Source organism: Hemicordylus capensis, chromosome 5 (genome assembly GCF_027244095.1).
Source record: "Hemicordylus capensis ecotype Gifberg chromosome 5, rHemCap1.1.pri, whole genome shotgun sequence".
NCBI lineage: Eukaryota > Metazoa > Chordata > Lepidosauria > Squamata > Cordylidae > Hemicordylus > Hemicordylus capensis.
This window is the reverse complement of record NC_069661.1, coordinates 42,951,856-42,978,857: the sequence shown is the minus strand read 5'-3', so window position 1 is coordinate 42,978,857 and position 27,002 is coordinate 42,951,856.

Sequence of the window (27,002 nt, the reverse complement as noted above, 5' to 3'; positions counted from 1 at the left end):
GGCCCGGCTATGCAACAGGAGGCATGGAGACTGGCTCCAGCTCGCAAAGGACCTCATCATGAAGCATACTGATATCTCACAGGCCACCTTTGAGCAGCTGTGTGAAATGGACAAAAGAGTGGGGGCGGGGGACACGAGGAAGACAGGCAGGTCTTGTAAGAGGTCACAGCTGAAACAGTGCAGGCCTACGAACAGGTGTCTGACTGCACAGTGCAAGTCTACAAAGAGGTCTCAGTTTGCACAGTGAGGGAAGTGGTGAGTGCCATGGAGCAGTCTGATGTGGGAACTAAGAGGAGGTTTGAGCAGTACACCACGTACCTCGAACACCTGGCTGACTCTATTTCTAAATCACCAACCAGTCGCCACCCTTTGCACCTCAGCAACAGCCGCTCTACAAAGCTCAGTTGCTGCTGCCAGCGTATTATTTGCCCATACCTGCAGGACATTCCCAAGCCACTCCAGCCTCTCAAGGAGTGCAGGGCAGTTCTTTGCTCCAGGAGAACTCACGGACCTGTATGTCCACTGGCCCACTGCAAGTGACCTTCAGGACATCATCACAAACTACAGGACATCATCACAAACTACACCGTTGAGGTGTCCCTGTGTTTCCTTACAGCTGTAGCAAATCTGGTTCAAATCGGTTAGGTGGTTCACAAATTAGTCCACTTGCACCTCAAAAGTTTGTACATCCGCCATCTTGAATTGAGGTGGAAGACATCATCACAAACTATGCCATTGAGGTGTCCCTATGTGTCCCTACAAGGTGCCACTGAGGTGTCCCTATGTGTCCCTACAACTGAATCCGATTTGGTTCATATTGGTTCAGGCACTTCAAAATTGATAGTGGGGGACACACACACTTAGACACACACTTGGACACACAGACACACAAAATGTTGGGTGATCTCATAAGCTTACTGGAAAGTAGGCTAAAAAGTTGATTATTGGCATTAGCCATCATATAAAAACCAAGGTATGACCTTAAAAACTTATAGATGTATTTCAAGGTTGTCTTGTAAGCCTTTGAACTGTTGATATTAAACAAAACAAAACAAAAATAGTGCCAGGGGTGTTCTGTCAAAACTATTATCATTTTTTAAATCTGATTCCACTGGTACTAACTTGCAATATATATGCAGTGGGGGGGGGATTGTTTGAGTCTCTGTACCAGAGGCAGCCTTCAGATGTAATGTGTTCTGTACCACTCCTCTGTCTGCATTCATACATTTGCAAGAGCTCCCTCTCTGCAGTCAGCCAAACTGCAGAGAGGCGGGGGAGCTGGCTGTGCAGGCTTCCTTCTTGACAGAAGGACAGCCCGCACAGCCAATCAGGTTCTGTTGGGCCAAAACTGCGGTGCCAACATTTGGATGTAATGCTAGCACTGCAGAACCAGAGTTAAGGGTGGTGAAACTGCATTCAACCCTAATATTCGGAGTGGGGTTTGGCAAGGGAAACTGTGGGTTGCTTTTCATCTTTAACTTGGGTTTTCTCAATTCAGACATGCGGCTTGGGAAATCAAAGGTGAAGGGTTGGGAAAACGGAGGTGAAGGGCAGCTGCATTCCCATGCATTGACTGAAGAGAAAAACCATTACAGAACTTTCTAGTATCTCTCTCTCTATATAATTCTCTAAGGCATACCCATGGCAGCTTTCACGAGAGTTGACGAGCAGAAGCACCATGGTGATTGGGCAGTGGGGATTCCATATGCAAATAGGACTAATTTTATGTTATGGTTAAGGACAGTTAGAATGCAACTATTACTCATCAGAAGATGTTCTTGATTGTAGAGGAGAGGAATCTTTCTCACTCTATAAAAGGATAGTGGGCAGGGGTCTGTCAAGAGAGGGGTCCTGAGGGAGGAAAGAGCCCCTTCAGGAGAAGGAGGCTGCTGTTGTGTGAATTAGATGAGGAAACAAGATGAACAAGATCTGTTAACTCAGGAAGGGAGGAAGAGAGAGAGAGAGAGAAGGAATGGAGGGGAGGAAAGACAGAGGGGAAGAGTGAGTGGAGGAGAGAGAAAGAGAGAGAAAGAAGGGAGGGGAAGAGAGAAAGAAGGAAGGGTAAGGGACAAGCCCAATCTTGTCAGTGGCCTGAGGGGAATGAGCATCCATGACCACAGCAGCAGCAAACAAGGGCCCAGTTGACCTCTGCTATTGTGTGGGGCTACCAAGGCCATTGCCAGAGGGAGGCAGGCAGACAGGCAAAGGATGGACCCGGGCCTGTCAGCGGCCTGAGGGGAACGAGTGGCCATGGTGGTGATGGAAGTGAGGAAGGGCCCGGTCAACCGCTGCTGCTACTCCTGTCAAGAGGAGCAGGAGCAGGAGCAGGAGCAGGGCTCAGGTGAAGATGGAGTGGTCTCTAGGGATAGGGGGCTGCAGCTTGGCCAAGAGGTGCCAGCAATGCTGTAGTCATGACCAAGGGGGTGAGGGGGATGGAGTAAAGGGATAGAAGAGTGACCAAGCAGGGTGAAGGGGATGGAAGCAACCAGATGAAGGAGGAGGAGCAGGAGTGTGACTTGGGTGAGGGTGGAGATCTCTGTGGCAGGGGGTGAGGGGAGCAATCAAGTACTAGCGTGCAGATTCTCTGAGTGGGTTGAGCTAGTTGTTTTTATTAATTGTATTTCTATACTGCCTGATATACAAATCTCTAGGTGGTGTACAAGTTAAAATATAATATAAAAATTCATAAAACATAAAAACAGTCATGGTAAGTAAAAACATATTTTAAAATAACATGTACATTTGAGGTGCAAGTGGACTAACATGTGAACCACCTAACTGATTTGAATCAAATTTGGAGCAGTTGTTCTGAGTGACACATAGGGAATCCTCAACAGCATAGTTTCTGATGATGTCATCCACCCCATTCAAGATGGTGGATACATTAACATTTGAGTGATAACTGGGTTAATTTATGAACAGCCTAACCATTTTCAACTGATCATATTATAGTTTGGGGAGTGGCCTTTACTCCTGCCCTAGTCCTGAACTCAGGGGAGTAGCAAGGTTGGAGTGGGCCCCGAGACAAGATTTTAAAATACCCCCCCTCACTGAAGCTCAGCTCATGAAGTAAAGAAATCTTAAAGGAGGCTGAATAGTGGTAACAAAAAGCATAGTTTATCAATATCAATATCAATATCTATATCTATATCTATCTACACACCTATGTGCCACAATAGAACATCATCCTAAATTATTTTTAAAAAAGTTTTGTAAATTGTGGACGATGCAAGTCATTTAATGGTACTAGAGAAAGACATGCTGTTCTGGTAGCTCCAGGTCTTAACACTCACATCAGTTTTGGAGGATGAATACAACTGAAGGAAGCCCGGGTGGGTGCGTGGCTGGCGGAGTCAGTCATGTGACTTGCCTCTGGGGGGGGCCTCAAGGCAGTGGGCCCCCAGACAACTGTCTCCCCTTGCCCTATTATAGTTATGCCCCTGCCTGAACTAGATTTGGGCCCTTGTGGCTGCTCTTTGCCTCAGTAAGGAAGTTCCCATTGGCACCAACAAGAATTTCCACCTTAGGGCAAATAGCAGATGTGATTGTGATTGTAGAATTGTGATTGTAGAATTGTAGCAGGAGCAAAGCTCCCTCCCTGATACCATGGGATATGAATCCTGGTCCAGGCTGGGCATGCCCATGGATGCTTTTGTCTCTTGAATAAAAATGGATCACTAATTATTCATATTGCCCTCAGGGGATGAAGCTGCTCTGGGAAGAGCAGAAGGTTTCAAGTTCCCTCCCTGGCTTCTCCAAGATAGGGCTGAGAGAGATTCCTGCCTGCAACCTTGGAGAAGCCACTGCCAGTCTGTGAAGACAATACTGAGCTAGATAGACCAATGGTCTGACTCAGTATATGGCAGCTTCCTATGTCCCTATGTTCCTATTCTGGACATTGGAACACCATCATGTATTATTTTTGCATGGAATATATAAATCATCACTTTCATACAGCTTTTGGAAGAATGACAACCATGGTGAAGTGGGAGATGGTTGTCAGATGCTCTCCCCAGGGAGGCTCACCTCATACGTTATCTCATCTGTTTGGTGCTGTGAAGATTTATTTCCCTCAGCTTTAAAATAAGAATGTTAGTCCCTGTTTTTATGGCTTTAATCTGCTATTTTATTATATTTTGCTCTTTGTATTGAAATGGTCTATTGTTGTTTTGTATTTTGTATAACCCACTCTGGACCATTTTTGCTGAAGAGTGAGATATGAATTCGTTGAACAAATAAATGGTTGCAGAGGAACTGATTGTAGAGAGGAGGAAGGGAGAAATCCGCATTTTAAAAATAGATACAGTTTGGTAGTGGAGGCAATAACTGAGCCTGCTATCATCAAATAAGCAGTAAATGCCATCTGTCTGTCTGTAAACAATAGTTTTTCATAACAAAAGCTCTGAAATGAAACCATTTTGCAGCCCTAAGATTGGTCTTTTCTCACATTCCATTCATATGTTAAATCAATGCATAGAGGACTCATGAGCATGAAAACAAGCTGCGTGCACATACGTACATTGAAAAGTGTGTAAAGTCCTGATACGTGCATACAGTTGTATGAGATCCTATTCTCATGTTCCATTAAGCACACAGGTTATTGGTGAAGCCACTGAACGCATACAATTAGGAGTGGGGTCAGGAGCTTTCCCTCATTTGTTGGTTGAATGCATGTGTGAGACAAAGGCTCATTTCAAAGTTCACATTCTCTGTCTCCAACAAACTGCAAGACTACCTCTACACACTGGTTTTGGCTATTATTTATTTATTACATTTCTATACCACCTTATCCATCCAAAGGCTCTGAGCAATATATGTGGTAGGGCAATATATACCTGGTGTCCATTATTGTGGGGGTGAATTTTTTTGCCATTCACAGTTCCCAAGCATTTCTGGCTTGGAGGCACTTCTTGAGGCAGCATGGAGCCTTGTTGGGACCACGCCCCCCCCCGCCAAATTTAGAGGAATTTTTGTGTGTGGAATTCAGATATTTTGAAGGTTTGGGAGGTCATTACTGTAGGAGTTGGAAGGCTGGAGAGGTCAGGATAAAGTGCAGTACTCTTAATTTCTGCCCGCTCCCATTTTCAGCACTTTTTCATTTACTGAGGATCCTAACCTCAGAATTCCCATAGATGAATTTATTTATTTATTTATTTATTTGATTGATTGATTGATTGATTGATTTCTATACCGCCCTTCCAAATATGGCTCAGGGCAGTTTACACAGAGAATGTAACCCCCATGATAATGGAGGGCCTCCTGTAGTTTAACTGCTGACTTCAAATGTCCAATGTTACTGATTTCCAAATTTCCCTTATTTTAAGCTGCCTATTTCTAGGCTGTTCTGTTAACCTGTGACATCAAAGCAGCTAAACCAGTGATATCGAAAAGTACACGATAAAGATGCACTTCCCTCAGTGGCCCAAACCCAAGCAGCAAAGTCCTCAGGATTGTTTCCAAGGTTCCATTTTTTGTCCCTCATGACTCAGATGTAGAGGTATTCTCATAACTTATTTTGGATGTCTTAACAACAAGCCCAGTCTGCCAAAATGATATAAATTAAACCAAATTTAGATCTCTCATGATGGCAGAGAATAGGTTGAAAATGAGGTCAAGTAGACCCAAAAGCTCAGCGACTAAAAAGGGAGTTCGTTTTAAATGCCCTTATTGACAATGAGTCTTGTCTCATTAAATCTGTGTTGCTATGATTGCCAGCTCTGAGATCCATCGTGCTTATTATTCTAGTGAGTCATAGCATTAAATCGATGACAGAGAATGGAAGTAGCAAGGGGAAATGCAGATACACGCAAATGGATAGAAAAGAAATGCAGCATGCATTTCTCCATGAGGCAATTCATATTGCAAAAATTACATTGGCTTAACCTTAAGTATATTAACTGCTGTTCTCCAGGTGCTTTGAAATGATGTACTAATTGTCACCAATCTTCTTGCCAGAAGAACCAAGGCTGTACCTGCAGCTCCACTGGGCGTACTGGGAACTGTAACTATGGCAGTAATATCACTCTTTTTGCAGCAACATATATCACATCAATTGCTTTCAGAAAGTACGGGGCGGGGGGGGGGAGCACCAGAGGGCAAGCTTCTCTTCTTTCATTGCTACTTCATCTGGACCAACCTGGAAAGGGATGCAATGTGCTGACAACCTCACATCAATCTCGGTGCTTTCTCTCTTTTCTGTTCCTTTTTTCTCTTAAACTGCTTAACTGATTGTCCAGAGGAACCACATTTCCACAGACTGATGAACAGTTTAAGAGCTGGGGGTGGGGAAGAAGTGAGAGAAAAGAGAGAAATGAAAAGAGAGAGAAAACACAAAACTTGGCAATCAGTTCCTAATGTTTTAATGCTGAGTTTCCCCAGACTCTAAAATGCATTACAATGTTCAGTATGTTCACCAAGTTTGGAAGAATGTTATCGGTCATCTAAAAAGCAGGGCTGACCTGGATTTTTATGGGACTCATTTCTGCAGTATGAGGTGCATTTCAGAGGGCACAAAGTTTCCCCCTGTAACATCAGGATCCCTGGATCTGTTTTGGCAAAACAATTAGCAAGAGAGTAGGAAGGGTCTCACTGCATATAGTGCTGTGGATGGCCTCCTAAAACTGGTAGCTGCTACTTTAAAAGGCAAACATTTTCTCCCCTCAGAAGATATAATCGAACAAGTGTGTGTGTAAGGGGGGATGTCCCTGGGCCCGGAGGAAGGGAGGGAGGGAGGCATCAGCTGGATGACAGCTTACTCTTTGCTCTTTACAGTACTTTTACAGCAAAGATACAGGGGAGGTGAAAAATGGTGAGGGGCCCATCTTCACTTTTTATCCAGGCCCCACACCAAAGTTGCTACATTCCTGTATCCCCTGTTTGGCCCTAACTGAAGTGAGGACCTTCTCTAAAGGAGGCAAAGTTTTTTCAAAGAAAGGGGACCCAATTTTGATCTAGCCAATTCTGAATGCACTTTTTGTTTTCTTTGTCACATGCTGTTTTGAAGTATAAAGAAGCCTGCCAAAGCTGTATGAAGCACAGGTCATATGTGGTTGCATTCATCAGGTTTTATTTTCCAACCTCTTCACTAGAGACTCATTTGAAGGCCTCACTACAGGCTCATCATTTACACAGTCATGTGCAGTGCAGTGGTGGCACCAGAAAAAAATTGAGGGGGGGGCATGAAGGGGCAAAGTGCCTTTATGGGTGGGTGAGCTGTATTCCACAGATTTCTGAAACAGAAAGGGGAGGTGCTTGCCCACATGCCTCCACGAGCCACCCTTGGTGTAGTGGTTGGTTTGTTTACCGTGGTTTTTAAAGGGTTTGTTCTTTCCAAGCTCATGTGGTGCATGTCAGAACAAGGCTTTTATTTTTTATTTTTAAGAATACTCTTGTGGTTTAGAACATTGGTGCATGCATGTTGCAGTTGCCTCAGCCATGTACATGCTTGCATTGTTCCCTGAGATTTGCAGTTTAGTTCCTGTAGCCCAAACAGTGAGCTTGAAGTATAGGTGGATGCTGCCATTTTGTCTAGCATATGCTGCCTAGCATGCAGACAGAGGTATGGCGTGGAACAAATAGATGGATAAGCAGAGCATAGTAGAGTGGGTGATTCTCTTCCTACAAATGAGTCATAACCTGGGCAAGATTTTATTGTGAACCAGTGTAACACAGTAGATGGAGTATAAATATTTTCAATAATTTTTTTAAAAATGCCTATTAGACATATGTGGCAGCCTCAAAAATGGCTGCTGTGACAGGGGTGAGGCCCAGAATGGGCCTAAGAGTGCCCAAACCGGGCAAAGGGGGCAATTTCAGAGGCCAGTAGAGGAAGGAGGCACCTCCGCAGGACCCCTGCAGCTGCGCTAGTGACCCTCCAGAGGGGGTAAGTGACTAAATTTTTTTTTTAAAAAAAAAACTTGTGAACCCCCTCAAACTGAATCAAGCAGGGGTGGGCCAGCTGGTTTTGTGCACATCCTATATATAGCCTTTCTTTTATTAATTTACAAACTATCTAGACCATCTTTTGGTAGGATATTTTAAAGGTCTCAAAATGAAATTGCAAAGCACAAATCACTAAGGAATAAAATATAAGCTGACAATTAAACATGGGGTAAATAAATGCCAAGCCAGTAGAAGAGTGGGGGAAAGGCACATACACAAAATCTGCTTGAACAACTGCAGATATTGAATATCAGAAGCTGCCTTATCTAATTGACCATCGGTCAATCAAGCCTTGGACTGACTAGGCACAGTCATCCAGTCAGGGCTGGATTAAGGGCAACTGATGCCCTAAGCACAGCCCATCAATGGTGCCCCCCCCGGCCCCCTCCATTGATTAACTGACAAGACATTAAGACTCAAGGAAATTATTTACTTATACCTTAATATTTATTTAATTTTTAAAAAGTTTTCTTCTAGATTTTTAAAGGTAAAACAAATCAGTTCCACTGCCTATAATTTCTTATAAATAGATGCAACAGAAGGAATGATTGAGAAAAATATTTCATCTTCAAGGTCAGACATCATAACATACGACCCTCTTTTACGTGAAGTTTTATCAATATTTTGTACTGCTCTTTACTGTAATCATTCGCAAATCAATGACTTTTTACTTCAGATACATAGTTTAGTAGTTTCTCGAAACTTTAGTCACCGAGCCAAAGAAAACATTTTTTTAACAATGCAGAGTAAAGTCGAACACAGCAGATAAAAATAATTACAAAAAATTGACTAAAGTTGAGTGTGGCAGTGAGATGCAAGGTGGCAAAAGAAATGCAAGGTGACAATAAGGGAGGTGAAAAGAGAGTTTGAGGAACATTTAGCTAAAAGTATCAAGGGAGATAACAAGAATTTCTTTAAATACATCAGAAGCAGGAAACATGCCAGGGAGGCAGTTGGACCATTAGACAATGAGGGAGTAAAAGGGATTATTAAGGAGGATATGGAGGTTGCAGAGAAGCTCAATGAGTTCTTTGTGTCCATCTCATGGCAGAGGATACTGAGCATATACCTGTTCCTGAACCAGACTTTTCAGGGATGGAGGCCAGAGAGCTGAGTAAGATAGAAGGAATTATGTTCTAAACTGTCTGGAAAAACTGAAAACTAACAAATCTCCAGGGCCAGATGGCATCCATCCAAGCATCCTCAAAGAACTCAAATGTGAAATTGCAGACCTCCTTGCCAAAATATATAACTTATCCCTGCAATCAGGCTCTGTACTGGAGGACTGGAAGGTAGCAAATGTAGCACTGATTTTCAAAGAGGGATCCAGGGGTGATCCGGGAAATTGCATGCTGGTTTGCTTAACGTCCGCTCCAGGCAAATTGATGGAAAGCATCCACAAGGAAAAAATTGTAAAGCACATAGAAAAACAGGCCCTGCTGGGGGAGAACCAGCATGGTTTCTGCAAAGTTAGATCTTGCCTCACCAACCTTTTGGAGTTCTTTGAGAGTGTCAACAAGTGTGTGGATCAAGGTGATCCAGTTGACATAGTATACCTGGACTTCCAAAAAGCTTTTGACAAAGTTCCTCATCAAAGACTTCTGAGGAAACCTAGCAGTCATGGGATAAGGGGACAAGGGCATGTGTTGATTGCTAACTGGTTGAAAGAAAGGAAACAGAGGGTATGGATACATGGAGAGTTTTCACAATGGAGGGAAGTAAGAAGTGGGGTAAAAATACAGACACTGTCCAAGCATCCAGGGAAATCAATGCCCTTTGCCCAACCAGAGAGCACATGCAACACCTTTGAAAGTATGCCTTGCTGAGCAGCCACACTTGATCAGATGTGTTATTAATGAAAGGTTTCCTTGCACATGTGCCCCCTTCCCTTCTCCTGCTGGAAGCTGTCAAATATTTTGTATGGTAATTGCAAGTAAAGGTCCAGCATGCTGGGCAATGAGCCAAGGTGTGCATTGCAGGTTTCTCAAGAAAGCCAATCAAATGGACAAAGACAGACACCAGATTTGTGGGGCTATATGTCATCTCTTTCTTTATATTAGTGGACAATAGGAAGGTTTCCATGGCCAGGGTTTCCACGGGTTTTATGCACAGTGTCAGTGCATTGGTAATTCTGCCAAGCAACATGGTATCACTCCCCTGGCATGTGTGCCATTTGTGGGGAAACAACCAAGTTGCTCAGTTCCTGGTGTTACCAGGGCTTCATGTGTTTGTTGCGCTATCTCTGTGGTCCTGAATTGCTGGAGACTTCTCTTGCTATGCCTGTCTTGTTATCTCATGCTTTTTTTTTTGCAGATGGGGGAAAATATAAGAGACAGTGGAAAGTAAGCTTTCTCCAATGTGGTTCTCCCCGTTTAAATGGATGAATGCTAGGGACACATTGTCCCTGTTGCCAGGCAATAGCAGGAGGAGTGCGGAAATGGAGGAGCGTGGGGCAACAGCTTAGAGAGGCAGCCAGCAAGAAGTGCCGCAGGCATAGAGCGGACACTTCTGGGCTGTTTTGAGCCACCCTCTTGATGGTTTTGAGGAGGAGCCACAGTACAAAACCCAGGTTACATTGGTGACAGAATGGAGACAAAACAATGGCCCTTTGGAACCTGAGGTTTTCGCATCAAAACTCACTACAAACTGAAGGTTCAAATTCAGGTTTGGGGTCAGGAACCGGCCCATAGTTGGGTGGCAAAATTGCAGTTCCACGCTTTTGGACTACCACAAACTTGAACCTCTGGTACATTTGCTTCCAGTCTGGTGTTAAGTCCGAAGGCAGCCTATAAGCAAGATGGACATGATTCCTTGTTGGATTTATGCCTGCCTTCCTAACAGTGGAGGAGTGCAGTCATACCACGTGGAATACACAGGGATGACCCACGATATTGTGGAGTTCCAAAGACTGCTTTTCCCCATGAGGTTGGGACAAGCCCCTTTTCAAACTAACCTTTGCAAGCTTTGAAAATGGCTCAGAGGAAGAGAGAAGGGAAGGTTGTCAGCAGCCTCTTCTCTTTTCATGCTTCTTACAAGCCTTTCAAGGAGTGAAACTGCTAATATTATAATGCCCTTATACAAAACTATGTTGTGGCCACACCTGGAGAACTGTGTACAATTCTGGTCACCACATCTAAAAAGGACATTGAAGAACTGGAAAAGGTGTAGAAGAGGACAACCAAGATGATCAGGGGCCTAGAGCACCTTTCTTATGAAACAAGGCTACAACACCTGGGGCTATTTAGTTTAGAAAAAAAGACGACTGCGGGAAGACATGATAGAGGCCTATAAAATCATGCATGGAATGGAGAAAGTGAATAGAGAGAAATTCTTCTCCCTCTCACATATCACTAGAACCAGGGGTCATCCCATGAAATTGATTGCCAGGAAATATAGGACCAGCAAACGGAAGGCATAATCTACTTGTGGAATTCTCTGCCACAGGATGTGGTGATAGCCAACAACCTGGATGGCTTTAAGAGGGGCTTGGATAACTTCAAGGAGAAGAGGTCTATCAATGGCTACTAGTTGGAGTGCTATAGGCCACCTCCAGCCTCAAAGGCAGGATTCCTCTGAGTACCAGGTGCAGGGGAGTAACAGCAGGAGAGAGGGCATGCCCAGTGGCATCTGGTGGGCCACTGTGCAAAACAAGATGCTGGACTAGATGGGCCTTGGGCCTGATCCAGCAGGGCTGTTCTTATGAGTGTAAGTAGATGTACCCAGAATGTTGGGGGCAATATGCTAAAAGTCATTGTAAACCGCTTAGAGAGCTCCGGCTATAGAGCGGTATATAAATGTAAGTGCTATTGCTATTGCTATTGTTGCAAAGCTTGCAGGGGCGAGATCAGTCTAAATATCTGCTCTTATGGCAGCAGTGGTGGGAATGTTCCTGTCTTGCTGATGCCCCAATAAAAGGGCTGCCCCGAATCCACAGGAGCATCACCCACTACTCTTCATAGCTCTGAAGGACGGTAGATACAGCCCAATGTACAATCTTGGAGTGAATTATAACTTGAGTGATCATGAACGCAACAGTGGTGATTTACTGAAGTATATAGAGTAATGACTACCCTCACAGAAAGCATTCAGATGACTGCATGGTGACTCCTATCTATAGGAGTCTAGCATGCTATAAGCTACAAGACCTTGAGGTCATTCACACAATCAAAAACTGTGTTCTACCTGGGTTTGGGTACTGTGTGTACTCCCAATTTTTGATTGTGTGGAAGCAAGGTTAGAGGAAAACCTGGGTAGAAGTGATTGTGTGGAAGCAAGGTAGGAGAAAAAGCTACCCAGGTTTTCCTCTAATCTTGCTTCCACACAATCACTTCTACCCAGGTTTTCCTCTAACCTTGCTTCCACACAATGAAAAATTGGGAGTACACACAGCTCCCAAACCTGGGTAGAACACAGTTTTCGATTGTGTGAATGATCTCCTTGTCTCACAGATCAGATCGCATGCTGGACCTCTTGATCTAGTTAACTCCCTTTGGATTCTATGACAGGAGTAGTTATTTCACAGTAACAGAATTGGACATCTGAATCCATCTTCTTAATAGGATCACAAATTAACCCCACCTCCAACACCAAAACAACACAAACAATAACCACCCATCAAATGTTATGTTTGGAAGAGAAAGATATGGGAAAGTTCTGAAGATTGGAACCAGCTATCTTTGTAGAAATTGTGAAACAGCAAAAACCTTATTACAGCCCTCTGCTGGAACAAGCCGCTTCAAACTGTGTTTCATTTACTGAAATGGCCAGAAGACCTCCTTGATGTCCGAAGACCTAGAAGCAGGAAAGAGAAGGCTTCAGGACAGATCTCAGTGCATTGCAGACCTAACCCATCCCTACAATTTCGAAATCCAAAACATCAGCAAACAGATAATTGGTAACTAATCTCTCTCCTGTTCCCTTAGTATGAAGTAATGTGATAACCTTCAATTATGGGATATTAATCAGGAAACCACTTTTACATTTCCTGCCGAGTGGCTAAAAGCATTTTAGATACCTTTGGGTTTAACAGTAATTCTTATTCTACATTTGGAGAAACTGATTGAAGCTGCAGTACCATTAAGAGCCTTATTTCACAGGCAAGTGATTGCCCTATGCAATTAAGCACCTGCAATACAGAGTCTGTGGAGAGTCACTTCATTGCCAAATGTCTCTTTCACTTCAGCAAACAACATGGTGAAAAATGAAAACCAGGAAACTTCCTGCGTTTAGAAGCTGTTACCAATGCAGTTGTGATTTTGTTGTTGTGTTTCCTAATGACTTTTCATTTCATGACAGATTTTTTTGTTTGTTTGCTTATTCCTCTTGGATTGATGTGTTATTGACAGCTCTTTACTAAAAGTGGTAGTTCCTTTCCTTTCCCTTTCTTTGATGCAAATTACATGCAATGCTAGATATGTTGTGTAAAATGTGAAATATGAAGGACTCTTGTTTATGTCCCAAATGACCTCTATGGTGCAATAAGGGAGGGATAATTGGAACTGAGCTGTGAATGCATCGTCTGTTGTCTGTTTTTAGAGTAAAAAAATGGGTAGCCTTAGACTTGTGGCTGATAAACCTCCTTCGTCCAAGTGGTGTAGGGAGGCTCCCAGCGGCCTGGGGGAAAAGTGGCTTTGAGGGCTCCCTTCTTTGTGTGCGTGCCCCAGCACCGAAGCCATGCCCCCTACATCCGAGCCCTGCCATGCTTCCCCCTCTATTTACCTGTGGTGGCAGCTGGTGAGTGGGCTTCTTGGTGGGCTGGCAGGCAGTCTGCCTTCTTGGCAGGTGGTCTGCCTTCTCGGTGGTTGTGCAAGCAGGCTGGCTTCTCCCTGGCCGGCACACGGGTCTCCCCATTCTCCATCTGGTGTGCTGGTTTCTCTCGCACCTGCACAGTTTGAGTCGGGAGAGTGTCACATGCCATGACAACTTGGCAAAACCCCTGCTAACTTGGCAAAGGGGATATATCTATCTATCTATCTATCTATCTATATATATCTATATCTATATATGGTGCGAGAGAAGCCAATGAACTGAGCAGGGTAATGGGGAGGCCCACCCCTGGCCCAAGGGAGGAGAGAAGCCCACCCACCACCACCACCACCATGATGGCGGGCATGGTGACAGCATTGGGGCAGGGCCCCTGTGGGCCCCTTGACCCTCCAGACTCAGGGGCATTTTGCACCTCCCTCATCCAATGGACACTACTCCCATGGTCCAAGAACTCTTTACATTACTTTGCTAAACCTCTGTGCATCTGATGTGGATTCTGGCACATGTTCTAGGCTGCACTCTCAGACCTAGTACACATAATCAGCAGGTGAGGTTATAAACTTGTTTTTGGACTGTACCACTTCAGGTAAAAGCTCACATGATTAAAGGGTAGAACCTGGTTCCCTGATAGCTCATATACTATGAGCAAATTTAATTTTTGTGTAGAGGAACTCTCAGCAATGTAATCCCCCCACCTGGAATGTTAGGTGAACCATTGAGAAAGAAACTCCCTCACCTATTTGTATGAAGTAGAGACCTCAGTTTTCACTCAATGCTGGGCAAGTCTTCTATTCCTCATTGCCATCCCAAACTAAGTGCACACTGGAACATTGTCCAAACTCTTCTGTATCTACGTGATGGAAAAGAAGACCAATAAGTTTTGACAACTGTCATTCATAATGCTTGAGGAACCCCTGAAAGGCTTAGGAAGAACCTCAAGATTCACTAGAGCACAAAGTGTAAACTACTAAACCAGACTTTCAGCTGTGAATAAACAGAGTTAAGTATGCTCATGGGAACTTGTATAGAATTGGGGCTCCAAACCTCCAGTCCTGAGGTAAGAAACAACTGCTCCTGTAGAGAAGGGATCCCTGTCTACTAAACCCTGGTAACAAAGTTGTTGGATGTAAGAGCTGAATCAGGCTGCAGCAGAGGTTAAGGCAAGAAGAGAGACCCCTCCATCAGCCTGAGAAGGACAAGTACCTTCTAGACTCACCTCTCTAACAACTCCACCCGCCCAACTTTTTAACTTTACTTTGATTTTTTTTTAAAGATTGTGAGCCCTTTGGGGATAAGATTATTAAATCTAAATAATGTTGTAAGCCACTCTGGCCCTTTTGGGAAGAGTGGGATATAGATGTAACAAACAAACAAACTGGATTCTCTCTAGCCAAAAGGTAAAGGGCTAACGTTACCTTTTACTCCTGAAGGGAGGAAAAGAATTGATTAGAACTGATATGTTAATCAGTCCCTGCATACCAGCATGTACACATGTAGCATGATTTGTTGCAGCTATTACTTATAACTTGGTCTGTATTCATCAAAACCAACAGTGTTAATGAAAGTAACTACTTTGCATGTGGAAAGAGTTAAATGGATTGGCCTCCTAATGGCTGATATTTGTTAAAGAGAAAACAGGAAGTCCCAGCCATGAAATGCCAACACATTCTAAGTAAAGTGCAGTTTGATAGATTTTGCTGTGTCAACTAAAAGACATTCTAAAATCTGTCCCCCGGATCTATAGAAAAATACTTTTGAATGACATCTTTAACACACTGGGCATTAAATTAGACAGGTTTAAAATTAGTTTATTAACACAAGAGACTGCTTCCTTAATAATTATGACCTTTCCAATTCATTCAGAATAAATTTTGTTAAACACATATCTTGTGATTTGCTTCATTATCCTTTCATATAAATCATCTTCAGTGGCATATCATTTAATTAGGTTTGTTGTGCAGGTACTGATGGTTAAACTTGTGTATTCATCACATACAATTTCAGTTGACTAACATAATAAATCTTATTCATACCATTGTCACCATCTATTACAAAAATTAATAAGGCATTCTCCAAGTAAGCCCAACTTGCAAAATGTTACGAGGGATTTTTCTTTCACAGTGTTATAGTATCATTTATTGACAAACTTTTTGGCTCTTCTACCATACCAATCATAAATAAAGATTACTTGTCAAGCATATGCCATAAATGCTACCTGCCAGGAAGGTATACTGCCTTCTTCCATGGTCATAAATCCAGTTTGGTTTTGTTATAGTCTGTATTAATGTCACATTTTTTTGCTGTTAGAGGTTTTACTGCTCAATGCAAGGACAAAAATAGCCACTTGTTTAACAGAGAACATTTCACATATGTATCACAAGTGGAATTGTACAGTGTGAGGATCCAGTGTGTAGCCCAGTATTAACTGTCCAGCAAAAAATGTGCCCTCTTTATCCCAACACGTATATACCTGGCTTACATAATGTGCAGCAAGCCACACACCCAAGAGAGATGAGGGCTTGCTGCTTAGGAATGTGCATGAACTGTGATTCGAATTGCGGTTCGAGCACTTTTGGGGCAGGAGGACCAGGAACTTTAAGAAAAAGTTCTTTCCTTCTCTTCGCAGGATAACTCTATGAGTAGGGCATGCTTGGCGCCCAACTCGGTAAGGAAGAGGTAAAGAAGAGGCTAGCCGGATCTGTAGGGGGAGAGAGTTCCAAAGGAATGGGGCAGCAACTGAAAAGGCCCTTTCACGAATCCTAGAGCCTCGAACATCTCAGAAATCAGGGACCAACAGAAGGGCCATCTGATATGATCTAACCGGGCGGGATGTAACTGGATGGGAGAGGTGGGTCTGTAGGTCGACAGGTGCCAGGCCCCGCAAGTCTTTGAAGGTCAGAACCAGGACCTTAAATTGAGCTTGGAAGCGAATAGGCAACCAGTGCAATGACTGCTGAGGGAGAGGTGTTACCCTGTCATATTTTCTGGCTTAATGCATGTTTAAAAGTGGGGTTCACTCTTTAGACTTATTAGACTTAATGCATGTTTAAAAGTGGGGTTCACTCTTTTTTTCTTTTCCTTTTTTACATTTTCACTCGGTCTTGTCAACTAATCCTGTTAGAAAGTACTGTCATGCAGAGGAATAGACCAGAAGACCTCCAAGCAGGGGCGTAGCAAGGTTGGAGTGGGCCCAGAGACAAGATTTTAAAATGGGCCCCCCCTGCTGTTCTAGTCGCTCCAGGTCTTAACACTCAAATCAATTTCGGAGAATGAATACATCTGAAGGAAGCCCGGGTGGGTGTGCGGCTGGGGGAGTCAGTCATGTGACTTGCCTTTGGGGGCCCCCCCAAGGCAGTGGGCCCCCAGACAACTGTCTCCCCCTGCCCTATTATAGTTATGCCCCTGCCTCCAAGAACCCTTCCAACTCTAAGATTTAATGAATTAGTGGTAAGGTGCTTTAAAAAAATTGGTTTGCTTTTAATTGAATATTCATGTACTAATTTTGTATTTCTTTCTACATGTTATAGATATTCCCTTGAAAATGATCTTCATTTGAAACTTGTTGGGAAAATTAATTTTAAAATTTCACAAGTCTCAGCAGCTGACCCTACAACCTTAAAAAAAACACCCAGTCTCCCATTCAGGGACTGGCCACCAGACCCAGATCAACTTAATTTCCAATGGTGTCTCATGTGCCCTCAGACATGAATTTTACCATATAAGATAGCAATTAGATATGTTTGTGTTAAAGCAAGACCTTCTTTTCCTGTTGCACTGATTAATTCTAAGCTCTTATAGCAGATTTGCCGATGAAGTTGATTAGGGGCAACAACAGCTGTGTTATGTTTTTGAATAACCATTTTCTGAAGAGGCTCTGTTTTGTGGCAACCTTGGAACCTATTATCTCTAGTATACCATTCAGAACCTTCAATGCATCTTTACAAGAATGATAGCCATCTTGTCACAAAGGACAAATTCTGTTCACCATACTTACAATTGTGAGAGGGGGTTCTCAGCCTCTTACTTACATTTTGGTGAGAGATGGTCTTCCAGTGCTTGTCTCTAGTTGAGGCAGTGGTGGCCAGAGGATAGCATTGGGGCGATAAGGAGAGGTACCTTTAAAAAGTGATCATATCTCTGGCACCTGCAAGCCTCCTCAAAGCAGTGGTGCCCCACCCAGCATCCCACATGGCTACTGCAGCAGCTCTGGTACTTACCCAGCCCCTGCACATGTAGGGCAGGTAAGTGCTGGAGCCACAGTAGCTGCTGCATGGAATGCCGGAGGGGGCACCACTGCTCGCCATGGCTCGAGGTGCCGGAGGTACTGCTGATGATTGCTTTTTAAAGTGCCTCTTGCCAGCCCCCTAGCACCACCCTCACCGGGCGCCAATTAGTTTAGGGATAAGATTGTCAACTTCCAAGATTGGCTGGAAGTCTCCAGGAATCAGTATCAATCTCCAGGTAACTATATGAAGCAATCTTGTAGGTTTTAATGGTTTGTAATTGTGAGAGGTTTTGAAAAAAATCTCCAAGAATAGCTTCGTTCAGAGCTGGCAATCCTATTTAGAGAGGGCAGGTAATTTCATCTCTTCTTTATAGGTACTTTCATTTCCATTTATACTTTCCATTTCCTTTCTTCATTAATTCTCACATGAAGAATTTTCCTCCTTCCCCCCACTTTTTCAGTTAGACATTTTTCTGGGGTGTGTGTGGCTGCACTGCTTGTGCAGTGGGGGTAGGGAGAAGGTCAGAATAAATTCTGACATGCCAAGAAAGGAGCAAAGCCTCCATCTCCCTTAGTTGCTGCTACCACGTCACTGTTGTTCCCACTCTGCTTGAATCCCCTGTTGTGTCTCCTACCAAGGGTCTAGAGTTTCATTTTATTAGCCATGGGCAAGCTGATGGGCTTAGGGTTGGGCCAACAGAAGTTTTGCTTCATGACAGGGGGATCTAAAGGTCTGCCTTCTACATGCAAAAGTTAAATCTGGTGACCCTGTGTTGAAGTAAAGCTGAATAATACAGATAAAAAGATGTTCAGATAAATTGGACTGGGTGTGCCTGTGCTTCATAACTGATGTGCATAGGACATACACATCCCAAACATTGCAGAATGCAGATGAGCATTGATTTTGCTTACAGTCTTATGATACTAATGGGAATATATATCCTTATGTGACTCTTTTGTGTACAGTATGTGCTTCTATTCACATGTTAGTTACATGAAAGAATTGTAGCAGCTTGAGGGGCTACTATTTTCCTCATACATTTGTGTGGTTGGGTCATTCTGCATAGTGTCTATTTGTCTGAGTGGATATACTTGCTGCTGTGTGTCAATAAGAGAAAAAGAGAGGTGGAAGAGGAAGTAAGAGAAGGAATAGGAGCAGAGATGGTAATAAAACAACCCCTACCCTCTAACTCTCCACATGTAAGTTTATAACTTGGAATGTTGAATTGCATCAAGTGCATTGCAATGCTCATATTACAGTGGGGGAGGCATGGAGCTCAGACCCTTTGGCTGAGAACAGTAGCTGGGGTGGGGGGGCAGCACAAAAGCTAAGGCCTGCAGGTGACTCCATGACTGGTCTTAAATTGAGGGTCAGAGTATGGGTTTGTGGATTTCACTGAGGGTACGGTATCTACTTTTCACCCCCATAATTTGAGAACTGAGGGAGAGAAGCTGATCTTTTTGGTAGCAAGCATGGATTGTCCTTTTGGCTAAGGAGGGTCTACCTTGGTATGCATTTCGAAGGTGAGCACTGCATGTGAACACTGTCTGCTGTAAGATATTCCTCTTAGGAGATGAGGGCATAGTTCAGTGGTAGAGTATATCGTTTGCGTGTAGAAAGTCCCAGGTTCAATCTTTGGAGTCCCTGAGTAGGCTGCGTGAAACCTCGGAGAAGCTGCTGCCAGTCATTGTAGACAATGCTGAGCTAGATGGACCAATGGTCTGACTTGGTATAAGTATGTCCACCCATGTCGCAGGACATACTTTGAATCTGGTTTTTGCTGACAAGGGAATGAATGATCTGGAGGTGGGAGAGTTTGATATATATCCCTTGTCATGGAAAGATCATTAACTGTGGGGTTTAGTTTGACTGCTCTATCTACCCTCTGCAGGGGTGGTAGACTGGAGGCTTATGGATCCGTTGGGTTTCCAAACAGCCCTCAGGAAGTGTCCAGAGCTAGTGATTCTGTCAAGGCCCTGGTGAATATCTGGAACATGGATACAGCTGGGCTATTAATATGGTTGCTCCTAAACACCCTATTTGACTTGTTGGAGCCCTTTCTGCTCCTTGGTTTTCTGAAGAACTTAGGGCAATGAAGCAAATTAGACAATGGCTGGAACGATGCTGGAGGAAGAGTTGTGATAAATCCAACTGAACAAAGGCTAGAACCCATTTTGAGGACTACTCTGTGGTGGTGGGGAAGCAAAGAAATGTTTCTTCTTCATCGCCATTGCCTATGCTCAGTGAAGGCCAATGGAGCTTTTTCATGAAGCAAAGTTATCCCCTTGTGTAATGAGGGAGGAACCATTTATAGCCCACTGTGACCAGTTGCATGCCAATTTGCAGATAAAGTAGCTCACATCCGTTCTGATGTAGATGCCAGGATTTGGCAGTTCCTGCAGATGTGCCTTGGGTACTATCTGGTCCTATTGTGTTAGATTCTTTTCAGTTGGTGTGGTCTGAAGATATGGACAAGATTCTGGGCCATGTGAGGGCAATGTCATGTGCTCTATACCCTTGCCCTTCATGCCTAATAAAATCGTCCAGGGAGAGTATGGGTGGTTAGTTGGAGGCTATAATCAATGCTGTGTTAAGGGAGGGCAGGATGCCATCATGCCTCAAGGAGGCATTGGTGAGACCACTATTAAAAAGCCCAATTACAGGCCTGTAACTAACCTTCCTTTTTTGGACAAGGTGATAGAGCATGTGGTGGTGTCTCAGCTGCAGAGGGTCTTGGATGATATGGATTATCTAGGTCCATTTCAATCTGGCTTCCACCCTGGATACAGAACTGAAAATGCCTTGGTAGCCCTAGTGGATGACGTACATCAGGATCTTGACAGGGGGAGTGCATCCCTGTTGGTTCTGCTGGACCTCTAAGCTGTCTATGATACATTCAACCATGGTATCCTTCTGGATCGCCTCTAAAGTATGGGGATTGGAGGCACTACTTTGGTGGCTTTGGTCCTTTCTCGGGGGAAGGGTCCAGAAGGAACACAGACACTGACAAAAGAAATGCAAAGTGACATGAGAGGCAAAAAGAGAGTTTGAGGAACATTTAGCTGAAAGCATCAAGGGGGATAATAAAAACTTCTTTAAATACATCAGATGCAGGAAACCTGCCAGGGAGGCGAATGGACCTTTGGATAATGAGGGAGTGAAAGCGATTATTAAGGAGGATATGGAGGCTGCAGAGAAGCTAAATGAGTTCTTTGCATCCATTTTCACAGCAGAGGATACTGCTCCTGAAACAGGCTTTTCAGGGACGGAGGCTGAAGAACTGAGTCAGATAGAAGTGACAAGAGATGATGTTCCAAACTGTTTGGGAAAACTGAAAACTAGCAAATCGCCAGGGCCGGATGGCATCCATCCAAGAGTCCTCAAAGAACTCAAGTGTGAAATTGCTGACCTTCTTGCTAAAATATATAACTTATCCCTGCAATCGGGCTCTGTACTGGAGGACTGGAAAGTAGCAAATGTAACACCAATTTTCAAAAAGGGATTCAGGGGCGATCCAGGAAATTACAGGCTGGTTAGCTTAAACACAGGCAAATTGATGGAAACCATCCTCAAGGACAAAACTGTAAAGCACATAAAAGAACAGGCCCTGCTGGGATAGAACCAGCATGACTTTTGCACAGGTAAATCTTGCCTCATGAACCTTTTGGAGTTCTTTGAGAGTGTCAACAAGTGTGTGGATAAGGGTGATCCGGTTGACATAGTATACCTGGACTTCCAAAAGGCTTTTGACAAAGTTCCACATCAAAGACTCCTGAGAAAACTTAGCAGTAATGGGATAAAGTACAAGTACATATGTGGATTGCTAACTGGTTGAAGGACAGGAAACAGAGGGTAGGGATAAATAGAGAGTTTTCACAATGGAGGGCATTAAGAAGTGGGGTCCCCCAGGGATCTGTACTGGGACCAATGCTTTTTAATTTATTCATAAATGATCTAGAAGTAGGGGTAAGCAGTAAAGTGGCCAAATTTGCAGATGATACCAAACTCTTTCAGGTAGTGAAATCCAAAATGGATTGTGAGGAGCTCCAAAAGGATCTCTCCAAAATAGGGGAGTGGGCGACAAAATGGCAAATGTGGTTCAATGTTGGAAAGCGTAAAGTGATTCACATTGGGATGAAAAACCCCAACTTCATGTATACGTTAATGGGATCTGAGCTGTTGGTTACTGATCAAGAGAGGGATCTTGGAGTTGTGGTGGACATCTTGTTGAAAGTGTCAACTCAATGTGCGGCAGCTGTGAAAAAGGCCAATTCCATGCTAGCGATCATTAGGAAGGTGATTGAAAATAAAACTGCTGATATTATCATGCCTTTATATAAAACTATGGTACTGCCACACTTGGAGTACTGTGTACAATTCTGGTCACCACATCTAAAAAAGGACTTTGTAGAACTGGAAAAGGCGCAGAAGAGGACAACCAAGATGATCAGAGGCCTAGAGCACATTTCTTATGAGGCAAGGCTACAACACCTAGGGCTATTTAGTTTAGAAAAAAGACGACTGCGAGGAGAGATGATAGAGGTCTATAAAATCATGCATGGAGTGGAGAAAATGGTGAGAGAGAAATTCTTCTCCCTGTCACATAACACTAGAACCAGGGGTCATCCCATGAAATTGATTGCTGGGAAATTTAGGACCAGCAAAAGGAAGTACATTTTCACACATCAACTTGTGGAATTCTCTGCCACAAGATGTGGTGACAGCAAACAACCTGGATGGCTTTAAGAGGGGTTTGGATAACTTCATGGAGGAGAAGTCTATCAATGTCTACTAGTCGGAGTGCTATAGGCCATCTCCAGCCTCAAAGACAGGATTCCTCTGAGTACCAGTTGCAGGGAAGTAACAGCAGGAGAGAGGGCATGCCCTCAACTCCTGCCTGTAGGCTTCCAGTGGCATCCGGTGGGCCACTGTGTGAAACAGGATGCTGGACTAGATGGGCCTGGGCCTGATCCAGCAGGGCTGTTCTTATGTTGTTTTGTTTTTAAGGTGGTGCTGGGGGAATACTGCTCAGCTCCGTGGCCATTGGCCTGTGGGGTCCCGCAGGGTTCAGTTTTGTTTCCCATGCTGTTCAACATCTACATGAGACCATTGGGAGACATCATCCATGGACTTTGACTGAGTTGTCAGCAATATGCAGATAACATCCAGCTCTCTCTCTCCTTATCACCTGATCCTAGGTCAACAGTGGATGACCTGAATCGAGGGCTGGAGTTTGTGACAGGCTGGATGTGGGTTAGTAGTTTGAATTCAGACAAGGAGCCGGGTCTCACGATCAGTGAGACCTGTTTTCTGCAGCAGAGTGGGCTAAGCCCGCTTTCCCCGCTCACGATAAGAGCGAGAGCCTTGGGCGGCCATATTGGCCGCCCACATGATTGCCGGCTCCATGATGGAGCCAGCGGGGGCTGGGGAGCTTAGGGGCCATGCAGCCCCTGGAAGCTCCAGTATGCCCTGCGCGAGCGCACAGGGCATACTGGGGAGACTCCCGGAGCCGGGAGGCAGCTTTTCGCCTCCCCACTGGGGATCTACTTGTGAGTAGCTGTGGCGTAGAGCTGTACCTCAGCTACTCACAATTGGGAAGCCCCGGTTTGCGGAGCGCTTGCTCCGCAAACCCAGGCTTAGGAGAGGGCTACAAAAGCCCTGTGAGCCCGGTGGTTTACATGAGCAGCAAAAATCGGGCTAGGCTCTCCTAGCCTGATTATTGCTGCTCGTGAGAATAGCCCCAAGGTGGAAATGCTATTGGTCTGTAGGAGAATGAAAGGATTCACATGGTTCTGGATGGGATTGCATTCCCCTTGAAAGAGCAAGTGCACAGATGGGTCCACAGCTGGACCCAGCTCTGCTTTTGGATTCTCAGGTGGAGGCAGTGCCCAGAGGTGCTTTTGCACAGCTTTGCCTAGCATGTCTTTCCTTTCTCGAGAAGGATGATCTGACCCCAGTTATTCATGCCTTAGTCACATCACAGCTGGATTATCATAATGTGATCTACGTGGGGCTGCCCTTGAAGAATATTTGGAAACTGCAGCTACAGCAACATGCACCAGCTAGGATTTTACCCAGAACTGCCTGTTGGGATCATCTTACACCTATTCTGAAAGAGCTGCACTGGCTACCAATTCGTTTCTGGGTCCAATTCAAGGCTGTTTTTGATCTTTAAAGTCCTTAACAGTTTGGCCCTGGATATCTGAAGGACCACCTGCTTCCAAGGATTTCTGCCTTCTTTTCAAGATCATTGGTGGGGGCTCTACTCTGCGTGCTGGTGGTGAAAGAGGATCAGCTGACAAGCACGTCAGACAGGGCGTTCTCAGTCCTTGTTCCCAGGCTTTGGAATGCTCTCCTGGCTCTCTGCTCCTCAGCCTCCATCACAGGTTTTAGAAAACAAGTAAAAATGTCATTCTTCACCCAGGCTTTTATATGAGAGTACAGTTTTTACTGCTGCTGTTTTGTGTTTTGGTGAGCCAGCGTGGTGTAGTGGTTAGAGTGCCAGACTAGGACCAGGGATACTCAAGCTCAAATCCCCATTCAGCCATGATACTCGCTGGGTGACTCTGGGCCAGTCACTTCTCTCTCAGCCTAACCTACTTCACAGGGTTGTTGTGAGGAGAAACTTAAGTATGTAGTACACTGCTCTGGGCTCCTTGGAGAAAGAGCGGGATATAAAATGTAAATAAATAAATAAATAATTTTTTGTCTTACTGTTTTATATAGGTTTTGAAATGTTTAAATAGAGATATATTATCATTAATACCATGACTTTTTGAATTGTAATTGTGCATTGTTTGAATTATATTGTAAACCACTTTGGGATTATTTTAATTTTATTATTATTATTATTATTTCTTGTTTACACAGTCAGACAGGTGTTATTGACTGGTTTGTTTTATCCAGACATCGAGTCCTTCCCAAGGACCTGGGATGGCTGAATTTTATCATCAATACTGTTGGTTATTATAGATATCGTCGCAAAATATAAGCTGTTCCCAGTAAAGCTGCTTTTTGTAATTGGCTGATGGTGATTTCTGTGGCCCCTATGGTGTTGAGGTGCTCTTCGGGGTCTTTTGGGACTGCACCCAGGGCGCCAATTACCACTGGGATTATTTTGGTCTTCTTCTGCCACAGCCTTTCAATTTCAATTTGTAGATCTTTGTATTTTGTGATTTTTTATATTTCTTTTTCTTATATTCTGCTATCCCCTGGTATTGCTTTGTCGATTATTTTGACTTGTTTTTCTTTCTTCTCGACTACAGTGATATCTGGTGTATTGTGTGGCAGATGTTTATCTGTTTGTAGTCGGAAGTCCCATAATATTTTTACATCTTCATTTTCTACCACTTTTTCAATTTTATGGTCCCACCAATTCTTTGCTACAGGTAGCTTGTATTTTTTGCAGATGTTCCAGTGTATCATCCCTGCTACCTTGTCATGTCTTTGCTTGTAGTCAGTCTGTGCGATCTTCTTACAACAGCTGATCAGGTGGTCCACTGTTTCATCTGCTTCTTTACAAAGGCGGCACTTGCTGTTTGTTGTGGATTTTTTGACTTTTGCTCTTATTGCATTTGTTCTTAGTGCCTGTTCTTGTGCAGCCAGTATTAAACCCTCTGTTTCTTTCTTCAAGTTGCCATTCTTAAGCCATTGACAGGTCTTGGTGATGTCTGATTTTCCACTTATATTGTGCAAATATTGACCATGCAGGGGCTTATTTCTCCATTTTTCTGCTCAGTTCTTGACTTGTTCTTTCTTGTAGGCCTGCTTTGTTTCATTGGTGTTGAATAGTTTCTCGTTCTTGTCCATCTGAAGTGCATCTTCTTCACTGTCCTTTATATATTCTTCAAGGCCTCTTTTCTCCTCCTCTACTGTTTGATGGACTTGCAGAATTCCTCTTCCACCGGAGCTGCGAGGGAGGTAGAGCCTATCTACATCACTGTGGGGGTGCAGAGCATGACTGATGGTCATGATTTTCCTGGTCTTACGATCTAGCGTCTCTAGCTCTGCCTGGGTCCAGTCTATTATTCCTGCAGTGTATCTGATAACAGGTATAGCCCAGGTGTTTATGGCTTGTATGGTGTTCCCGCCATTGAGTTTGGACTTGAGGATTTTTCTAACTCTCCTGATGTATTCACTTCCAATTTTTCTTTTAACTTCAGTGTGTGCGATGTTATCAGCCCTGAGAATGCCCAAGTATTTGTAATGTTCTTTCTCTTCCAGGTTCTTGATCTTGCTTCCATTGGGCAGTTCTATTCCTTCTGTTTTTGTTATTTTTCCTCTTTTCATTATTAATGCAGCACACTTGTCTAGTCTAAACTCCATTGCTATATCGCTACTGAATATACGGACAGTGTTTAGCAGTGATTCGATTTCTGACTGGGACTTTCCATACAACTTCAGATCGTCCATGTACAGCAGATGGTTGATTTTACTTGATGTTTTAGATGTTTGGTATCCGAGGCCTGTTTTGTTTAGTATTTGTGAAAGTGGGGAAAATAATTAATTATTATTATTATTATTATTATTATTATTATTATTATTATTTTACATTTTATATTCCGCTCTTCCTCCAAGGAGCCCAGAGCGGTGTGCTACATACTTAGGTTTCTCCTCACAACAACCCTGTAAAGTAGGTTAGGCTGAGAGAGAAGTGACTGGCCCAGAGTCACCCAGCTAGTTTCATGGCTGAATGGGGATTTGAACTCGGGTCTCCCCGGTCCTACTCCAGCACTCTAACCACTACACCACGCTGGCTCTCGTATAGTATAGAAATCAAGCATTATAGAAATCAAACAATAAATAAATAAAGCAAGCAAGCAAGCTAAGGTCAGCTTCCTATGTTCCTATGCTTCATCTGTAGGAAAGATTCTGAAAGAGTATGCTAGCTGGAGATGTTAGGGATTGAACCTGGAGCTTTCTATTTGTGCTCTGTGATTGAGCTGTAAACCCATAGGGGTTATCCACATGGAATTTACAAATGATTTTGGGACACCGGGAAGGGAGAGAGCAAGAGAAAAACCACCTGGCTTTACAGATCTTTGTTTAGAGGTCAAAAAGAAAAAGAAA